General features: G+C 35.8%; 1 protein-coding gene across 2 annotated transcripts in view; it reads left to right on the top strand.

The window, feature by feature from the left end:
- Positions 1-235: 235 nt before the first annotated feature.
- PLXNA2 (plexin A2) overlaps positions 236-9,900 on the top strand; it is a 458,521-nt gene continuing 448,856 nt past the window's right edge. Inside the window, exons 1-2 of one of the 2 annotated variants that reach the window (XM_053706687.1) lie at positions 236-657; positions 2,724-2,861. The gene's annotated coding sequence lies outside the window, so the exon portion shown is untranslated. The remainder of the gene's footprint in view (positions 658-2,723; positions 2,862-9,900) is intronic. The other variant, XM_053706686.1, reaches the window with a different exon arrangement.

The following is a 9,900-nucleotide window of genomic DNA, read 5'->3' as shown; positions in this document are numbered from 1 at the left end:
TATTTGACTTTTCGTTCGATTCATCAGATTTGTTTGTTCTTTAAAAATAAACACTGATGTATTTATTAAGATGGATGGGTGTTTAGGGGCTGGATAGAGTTGTCAGTGAAGCTTGCAGGGACCGTAGTGGTATGCATGGAGTTAAGCTGCACCCTGACAGTATGTTAATGATTTGCATGGTAATAGAAGGAGGCAGGCTCTGGCAGGCAGAGTGACTGCTGAGATGCTGTGTGTGTATATGGCAAGGGGGGAGTTTCTCTTTACCCGCATGTGAAGGCAAGAAAAAGCTACAGTAGATCTGAGCTGCTCGTAAAGCAGAGAGGACGTGAGAGAAGGGAAAATATATATAAAGCTGATCTTTTTTCAAAACAAAAAAAAGTGGGATGAAAAAAAGAGCATTAAAAAAGGACAGGAAAAGAAGGTCGTAAAACAGGAAAGCAAAGGATCGTTGAAGAGGAAAAAAAGGAGCAACAGAAGCAATCTCAGCTTCCCAGCGTATGCATGACTGAGTGATTCCATTCAGAGAGATACTTTAGGAATACAGATCAGAAGGGGGACCTTCTGTGGTTTTGTGGCTCGACCTTAGATCCCTTTCTGTGGATCTCATGTGGATTATGCTTGCAAGAATTAGACTGGGCTACACAAGGATATGATGAGGTGAGAGCTGGCATGGTGCATGGGGTAATCATAGACGCTAGGGAGTAAGATAGCGGTATTTTTTTTATTATTTTATTAGTAGGGGTTTTCCCAGTTTTACCCTTTTTTGTATTCAAATACCTCTCTGGCATTAAAAGGGTTAAGGGGATCTTTCCGCAGGAGCTGGGTGGCTGTCCACTAGCATCACATCTCCTAGTCATCCTTCAGCTTCTGCAGGGAAAAGGGCCCCCATGTGGTTCAGCTTGTAGATTTTGGCTGAGATCGGGAATAACTTGCTTGACCAGAGCTTCATCAGCAGATCTGCCAACTTGTGTTCGGGAAGCACCTAGACTTGATGGGTTATCAAATGAGTTAGTCCATTCTTCACCTACTACTGATGGTTAGAGACATTACAGTCAATAGCTGCTGGAGTGTGTAAGAACAATGCACTGCAGGTGCTGTGCACCCTTCATATCAGATCATCCATTATCTATTAGCAAGACTAATATTTGTTATAATCTTAAACTGGCATACCATGCCATTATTATTGGGTTTCCATTTTTTTATACTTTTATTAAGTTTTTCATATCTAAATCTGCTATATCTATCTATTATCTATCTATCTATCTATCTATCTATCTATCTATCTATCTATCTATCTATCTATCTATCTATCTATCTATCTATCTATCACAAATACACTGACAGTAATCTATATCTTTACACATCTCTGCCTGCATTATAGCACAAATTCATTGGTGGTAACCTATCTCCTACAATGCATTCCCACCTTTAAGGCTGCATGATAGCCCTTCTAGCTGTACTGAAGATTACATAGTTTTGTATCCATCAGCAAAATGCTGTTGCTCTTGAGTGGCTGCTCAGTAAATTATATAGGAGCATTCTTTCCCCCCCCATGAATCAAGATATATATTTAAAATTTGTGTTACTATACAACATGGTTAAAGGATGACTTACTAATTATGATAATCAAAACATTTAGTGCCAACAGAGTTCTTAAAATCATATTCACAAAATAGTCTTTATCTTTAAATCGCTTGTGGATTTGCTTATGTGGTTAGTTTGACCTTTCTATATTTTTGTGCCTCATCTTTTAGCCCTATATACACTAGTAGTCTGTGACTTTCATCACTGAAGAGGTTAAAAAAGAAAACAAGCATGCAGCACTTTTTAAATTGCTTTCTGTTGGGTGATTATATTTTTCTCTTTAATATTAATATCTGAAATCTCATTTTTCCGTGCAAATGATGTGTGAGATACTCATCTATTAAGAGCTTCAATATTGAAACTGGAAGAACCAATTCAATTCCTCTTCAGTGTACATATTTCATGTAGCCTTTATCTTTCTGAAGTTAGTAAAAAAAAATATTAGAATATATCTGAGTGATGATGAGCCTGTATGAATCATAAGTGATGGTACTTATAAAAAAAGATATTAGGAATGGCCAGAATATTTGTAGAAACATTTCACTGAGTGGAATCTTCTCATGCTAAAGGGGCATCAATTGTTTATATTTGAATTCTAGGAGGCAATAGGTTTTAGAAATTGCTTTCTTTAAGGGTGAGCGTATTATGCTTAAAACTAAGTATACCCACATACTTTCATTTGTTTAAACAGCCTAAGATGGAATAGATATGACTTTTATTCACACTGACTATTGCCCCTTTGTTTACAATGTCACAAACCTTTTTTTGTGTCATCTATATGACATACTTTGAAATTTGAAAGTATCTATTGCTGATTGCATACACTTTGCCTGCTTATGCTTAAAAGATGCCATGAACAGATTGGGTCTACTCTAATTTTGTGTGCAATGAAGTGATTGGCAGTCCTTGTATTTATAGATAAGTTCCTTACAGCAAATATATGCTTCTATATAAAGAGTAGACAGGTAACTAATCTTCATAAAGCTGTTATTCCTACACCATGTGCAATGTTTTGTCAGTACAAATATTTCAACTTATACAAAGGTATCTTCAGTGAAAGAGTTAACTATTTTTGAATAATATCTTTAGTTCCCTAATATTTGTCCACACAGATAACCCTTCTCCTGCTTTTTTTTCAGAGTAACAACACAGGCAAGGCAAATATATGATTAGAAGGAAGCAGGTTCATTGCAAATACATAAAACAATCTTTGCAAGTTTTGTTGAAGCTTGGGTGTTTACCTTGCAAGAACACATGAGGAAGATGTTGAATTTCAGGTACCGTCAGAAAGCAAACAGGCATTCTTGTGTATGTGCAAACCCAAGCACTGATAAAGGGAAAGCTTATCAGAGCGAGGCGTAAGAGTGCACGGATGTGTGTGATTTGTCAAAGCAGACATGCGTTGTCGCTGCTGAAGGACTATGGGAGACTGGATTTGTGGGTCACAGTGCCTGGGGACAAATATCTAACCTAATTGGAAGAGTAGTCTTTAGACCTTTAATGGGTGACAAGTGTCATTCTAAGGGCCCAGAGCCCAACAAGGGGCCACAAGATGCTTTTAAGCTTTATATTTATCCCACATCAATAGTATTACAAATCCTTGCTTTTTAAGGTACAGCATGTGTAAAGTTGAGAAATATTAGTGCAGATATAGTGCGTGTTTTATTTTTTTGGGGGGTGGTAGTTTTTTTTGTCTTTGAGGGTAAACTGTGGACATGTTTTTCCTGTTTTGTAAAATTATAAGGCTGAAACTGAGTCTTTTATGAGGATGCTATTCATCATCAAGTTGTGTACCATTGCTTTAGGCAGTGGTAAAGCACTACTGCATAAAAAGTTATTGCAAATTTTGCATTTTGACAAAGTATATCTTCTTAATGTCTTTTTACTGTACAGTATGTACAAGAGCCCTGTTAAAAAAAAGTAAATGCTCATTATATTTGCAGGTCCATTTCAGTTGCAGAGTGACACAGAGAACTAACACATTGCGTTTTAGAAATTCCACCAGTGCTGTAGTGAATATAGTAATGCCCTACTTTCTACTGAGTCCTTGTTCAATTGTTCAACTAAATATATTTAACAATACAGGTACATATACACAAATCCATAATTCCAAAATCCAAACTTATTCTGAAATCCAAACTTTTAAATTAATATTTAAAAAAATAAAATTATCAAAAGATACAGTTTCTGATAGTACTATTCATACAGAAGTATTAAAAATGACATAAAACATATATAAGCTGTATTATGACATATAGTAAATATTGCCTAAATTACATAAGATATTGTCTATACTTGGTTCCATCCCCTCTCCAAACTGTCCCACTTTAAAGATACAAATATTCCAAAATCCAAACTATTACGAAATCCAAACCTTTTCCTGTCCCAAGCAGTTTGGATAAAGTTTTTTTTTTACCATATTTAGTTTACAATCGCTTTTTTGGATAATTTTTCTATATTTGGGCCATGCACCATATAGTGATTGAATGAAAACAACCCATTTTTTATATTAAAGGGTTAGTGCATGAGATAATCTTTTAAATTGCTGTAAAATATCCTAACACACAAATCTTTAGCTTGCTACACTACCTCAACAAATACTTGAAATAGTTACTGACATTAACATTTATCATCATCATTAATTGTTCAGGGCAAAATACTTTTGAGTGGGTAAAATTATTTTTGTTTCTTTGTGTTTTGCATAGTTTCCAGAAAGTTTCACACAAAATACCACTATGAAAGGACATTAATTAGATCATATTGTCACCTTTAAGGTTAATTTTGTTTGAACGTCTATGGCTAAAGATTCTTAGTTCTCACAAACTGACAAAATACCATTTCAAAGATGAATAGGTTGTTATAGTTTTGCAGAGGACAACATACAAGCTTTGTTGTGAGCCAGAAATATACATTTTCTGAGCAGTGTTTTTTGTTCATTTTTTTCTGGATCTTTAACACCTTCATACTATTCTGCTGTCCAGGTAGGATATTTTATTATCGGAAATTAATAGAAGCAATGAGTCTTGAATAAGGCATCCACCGAAATGCACCAGATAGTTTCTGTCCTTTTCCTATGTTTTAATATTTGCTTTTTTATTTTATTTTTAAATTATTTTTGAGCTCATAATATCATTTTTACTCATACACCTCTTTACCTCTAGTTCTGGTATTTTTTTTAGATTTTCAGATATACTTAGGGTTGTCCTAAAGAGTGGAATACGTTAGAATTGATTCACAATACTTAAGTAAATCTGTTGAGGTTCTAAATCTAGCATGGTTCTATATTTACTAAAGGGCAGCTAAGGCTTCATTAAATGTTTAAATGAGATGTATTGAATTGCCATTATATTAACTTCACTTTAGCTTAGGGCAAATTAAATGATAGTTGACCATATACTTGGCTAATTGAAAATGGAAAGACAAACTGAAAAAAAGTTATCAATAAATCCTTAGAGACCATGAAATCTGATCTAATGTAAGCAAAACACTTGTAAGTACTATGAGATTTAAGCAATCTCATCATTGTTTATAAGCAATAGGACAATTGTGTTCTAGTGAATACAGAGAGAATGATCCTTATTATGGTTGCTAAAGGTATCATATCTCAAAACGTATCACTCAATTTGTTCTAATCTTTATCTCAAGTTTGAAGATAACTATGATCAGTAAAATATATAATTAATCTTAGCTTTAGACCATCGAAGAACTGTGTTTGGTTAAAATTTACTATCCATGGTTAAAACAATATAAATGTATCCTGCCATGTTTTGAATGTTGTATTGAACATCCCAAAAAAGTTTAAGAATCACTTCAAAGATTAGCTTTATCCAGTTTTTTTTTCCTGTCTGAAGAGCTTGCATTCAATATATTCATATATATACATAGTAAGTTCCTACAACAGAAACAACAATTTTATTCTTATGTATCATTGAGCTTGGTTTTTCTACTTTGTCTCAATCAATCAAATCAGATTGTCTGTCTGTAAAAAATGTATTTCTGTGTTACCTAATATTACTTATCTATAACCAGCAATAAAATAGTTGAAAAAAAGGAATGTTCTCTGTACCATAATAGTAAACAATAAACATTGCCTTGTTGCTTTTCAGTTTCTGAGCAAACATTGTAGAGAATATCAGATGATAAAGCTAACAAGCCCTTATGAAATTGTCATGGTAGAGGTTTGTCCATACTAAATGATACATTATTCTATTCAAATATATTTAGAACATAAAAGCTTATTTAGGAGCACTACCTCTAGAAATGAAAGTATTTATTTTGCCACTGCATTTAAATCAAAGGAGCTGGTGTGTATTTGTCACTTATTGAGAGAGGTAAATGGGTCATTAGGTAGTTAGTTAGGTAGGCAGGTAGGTAGATATACAGATAGATTGATAGAGGGAAATAGACAAATATGATAATATATGATTGATAGATAGATATATAGATAGATAGATGATAGATAGATAGATAGATAGATATTGTTAGATAGATATTATAGGCTAGATTTATTAAGCCCCTACGGCAGCAAGTTCTCTCAAGAACTTGCTCGCCGGGATTTATCAAGCAGCGGTCACCAGACAGCTGCTTCCCTAACATCTGCGCCACCTCTATTGTGGCGAAATTCAATCTCGGTCGAGTCCGACCGAGGAGATTGACAGCTCCTGCCCACGAGTGATTGGCTGTGCGCGGGCAGGGGGCGGGATTGCACGCGAGCGCAAAATTGCGCTCGTGTGCAATGTTAATTACCTGCGGGTAATTTCGCACCCCTGTACACCTCAGCGTTGATAAATCTAGCCCTATATATATATATATATATATATATATATATAGATGATGATGCTGATGATAGATAGATAGATACACATCTACATGTGACAAGCATTTAAAACTACTTGAATTCTTACACAGTCAATACATTGTTTTTTTCATTCTGCAGCTAAGAATTCTGGGTACAAACATGCAGAATATACTTGTACTAGATCTTCATTTTAGCAACTGTAGGTAATTTTGTACCAATCTCTTTCACAGTATGATTAAGGATTATTACACCATAAAAAGGTGGGTTTATGAATGTATGAAACATACTTCATATTGTAATTTTCAAAGGATATCGCTGTAATGTTTGAATTTTACTCTAGAAAAACAGAGGAACCAGTTTTAAAAAAAAGATAAACCGTAAAACTTCCAGTAAAGCTCAGATATAGATCAATAGACAGATAGATAGATAGATTTAGATGATAGATAGATAAATAGATAGAAAGACAGACTAGCTGTCTGGCAAGCAGGGAAATAGATAGACAGACAGATAGAAAGACAGATAGAAAGACAGACTAGCTATCTGGTAAGTAGGGAAATGGTTAGATAGGAAGAAAGATAGATAGATAGATAGATAGATAGATAGATAGATAGACATAAAAACAGGCTAGCTGTCTGGCAAGCAGGGAAATGGATAGATATAAATAAATAAAGATAGATAGATATAGAAAGCACATCGACATGTGCCAAGCCGTTAAAAAATACTTGTATCTTTACACAATCAGTCAGTACAGTGTTTTATTTTTTATTCTGCTGCTAAGAATTCTGGGTACAAACATGTAGAGTATACTTGCACTATATCATTATTCTAGCAACTTTAGGTACAGATCTCTGTCCTGTTTGGTACTGTTTATTTATAGCTAGTAGAGCGTTATATATGAGTATAGAAGCAGGCAGCTATAAGCTATTATGAGCTTCACAATCACCTGCATGGCAATAAGGCACTCAGAAGTGGGGGCATGGCCCCAGCAGTAAAGAGCAATGATAGAGTCAGTTCTTGATACAGCAGTCGCTGAACCCATGTGAAACGGCAGCTGGTATAGATAATGCCTTTCTGACACTGTTTGAGGAAAATATGACACTTGCTGTATAACATTCCCTGGCTGTATTTTCACTCCGCAATCAGTGCAGCGATGCACACGAAGAGATATTTATACTCGAGCTGCATATATAGGCTTCCTGCATTGTATCAGATAAATGCATTTCTAAATAACACCATACAGCTTCTCTTTATTAATCCATTCTACTCTCACAATGAAGCAGGATATGTAATGTATCACCAGTGCTCTCAATGTCTCTCAGTACACATGTATATTGTATTAGGAGTTTCAGATTATTTTATTCGGTAGCATTTGTATTTTTTTGATGGGTGGTATCTTAGAGGAAGGGCATACATGAAGACAGATAAAGCAACCCTATTCCAATATAGTATATATCAGTAACTACAAATTAAAATGGTGTATAAAAGTTATGTGTATTTTGGTGTTGCTGTTAGCCAATCAGGGATCTTCTTTATGACATCATTCTGGGATCTTTGCCAAACTAACCAGAAGATATATTGTAATAGACATAGCTCGAATAATCGAGACAAATCAGATAATTGAGGGAATGAATTAGCAATGGTAGGAGTTTGCTTGTGCACAAAAAATTTATTATTTTCAAGAATTTATAAAACACACTGATCTAGATTCTATAAACTGTAGAAGACTGCGAGAATAGATGTAAAATGCTGACCTTGATTTTCAGTGCCTTCTATTTATTTATTAAAAGTAAGAAAAATAAAAGGGTAATTCAAACTTAAAGGGACAGTCAAATCAAAGTTAAACTTTTATGATTCAGATAGAGCACACACGTTTAAACAACTTTTCAAATATCTTTCATTATCCTCATCACCCCAAGTCCGCTGCCTAGGAGTTACACTTGACTCCAATCTGTCCTTCATACCCCACATCCAATCGCTCTCTTCATCCTGTCGCAACCACCTACGCAATATCTCCAAAATTCGTCCTTTTCTGAGTGCTGAAACTACTAAACAGCTAATCTATTCCCTAGTAATTTCCCGGCTTGACTACTGTAACAACCTACTAACTGGCCTTCCTCTCTCCCGCCTCTCCCCCCTTCAATCCATCCTAAATGCCTCTGCTAGGCTAATCCACCTCTCCCGACGCTTTGTATCCGCTGCATCCCTCTGTGAGTCCCTTCACTGGCTCCCCATTCACAGCAGAATTAAATTCAAAATTCTCACTCTGACCTACAAAGCCCTTACCAATGCAACCCCCCCATACCTGTCCTCACTCATCAACAAATATACTTCAGCCCATCCCCTAAGATCCAACAACGATCTACTCCTGGCCTCTTCTACCATCACCTCCTCTCATGCTAGACTACAGGACTTCTCTCGTGCGGCACCAACCCTCTGGAACGCACTTCCTCGAGCTGTCATACTTTCGACCAACCTCTCCTCCTTTAAACGCTCCCTAAAAACCTTTTTGTTCAGGGAAGCCTATCACCAAATCAGTAACTAATGAATTCCACTTGCCTAATAGTTGCCCTCATCTAACTCCACACTAACATCATTCCCACCTTTGCAGTCCCCACCTCCTGTTTCTCACCCTCCTACCCATTTAGATTGTATGTTTCCACGGGAACAGGGCTCCAAATTCCCCCTGTATTTGTTTGTTAAATTTTGTCTGGTGTCTCATATTGTACTGTCCTTTTATCTTTGTTACCTATGGACAGTGCTGCGGAATCTGTTGGCGCTTTATAAATAAAGAATAATAATAATAATTATCTAAATGTGCACAATCTTTTTATATTTATACTTTCTGAGACACCAGCTCCTACTAAGCATGTGCAAGGATTCACAGTATATACGTATATGCATTCTGTGATTGGCTGATGGCTGTCACATGATGCAGTGGTATGGTAAATAGAACTAACTTTAATATTTGTTCATTTACATTATATTTTTATCATGAATTTTACTGATTATGCTATTCTACTGTGTTTAGTAGTCCTTTAATACTTAGAATCAGGGACAAGCTGGGCCCTCTCAGTGGCCCATCAAACTGACCATCTTAGAGAAAAGGCGCCTCATGGGGTCAATTTATCATCAAGCTGAGGCGGACAGGGGCGCACATATGCACCCCTGTCCGCCGCAGCTCGCCTCTGGCGGGCTGAATTCCGCTGCTGGAATTCATCATTGCACAAAAGCGATATTTTGCGCTCGTGTGCATTGCCGCCCTCTGCCCGGGTACAGCCAACATTTTTTTTTTTTTACTTTACTGACCCTTTAAGGTTTAAAAAAAAAAAAAAAAGCTTCTAATGTGAAGTGAAAATAAGGCATGAGTGGCCAATTTTGAACTTACCTGAAGGTTAAAGGGACATTCTACCATAGAATTGTTATTGTTTTAAAAGATAGATAATCCCTTTATTACCCATTCCCCAGTTTTGCATAACCAACACAGTTATATTAATATACGTTTTACCTCTGTGATTACC

This window comes from Bombina bombina, chromosome 3 (assembly GCF_027579735.1).
Source record: "Bombina bombina isolate aBomBom1 chromosome 3, aBomBom1.pri, whole genome shotgun sequence".
Classification (NCBI taxonomy): Eukaryota; Metazoa; Chordata; class Amphibia; order Anura; family Bombinatoridae; genus Bombina; species Bombina bombina.
This window is presented reverse-complemented; position numbering and strand designations above follow the sequence as displayed.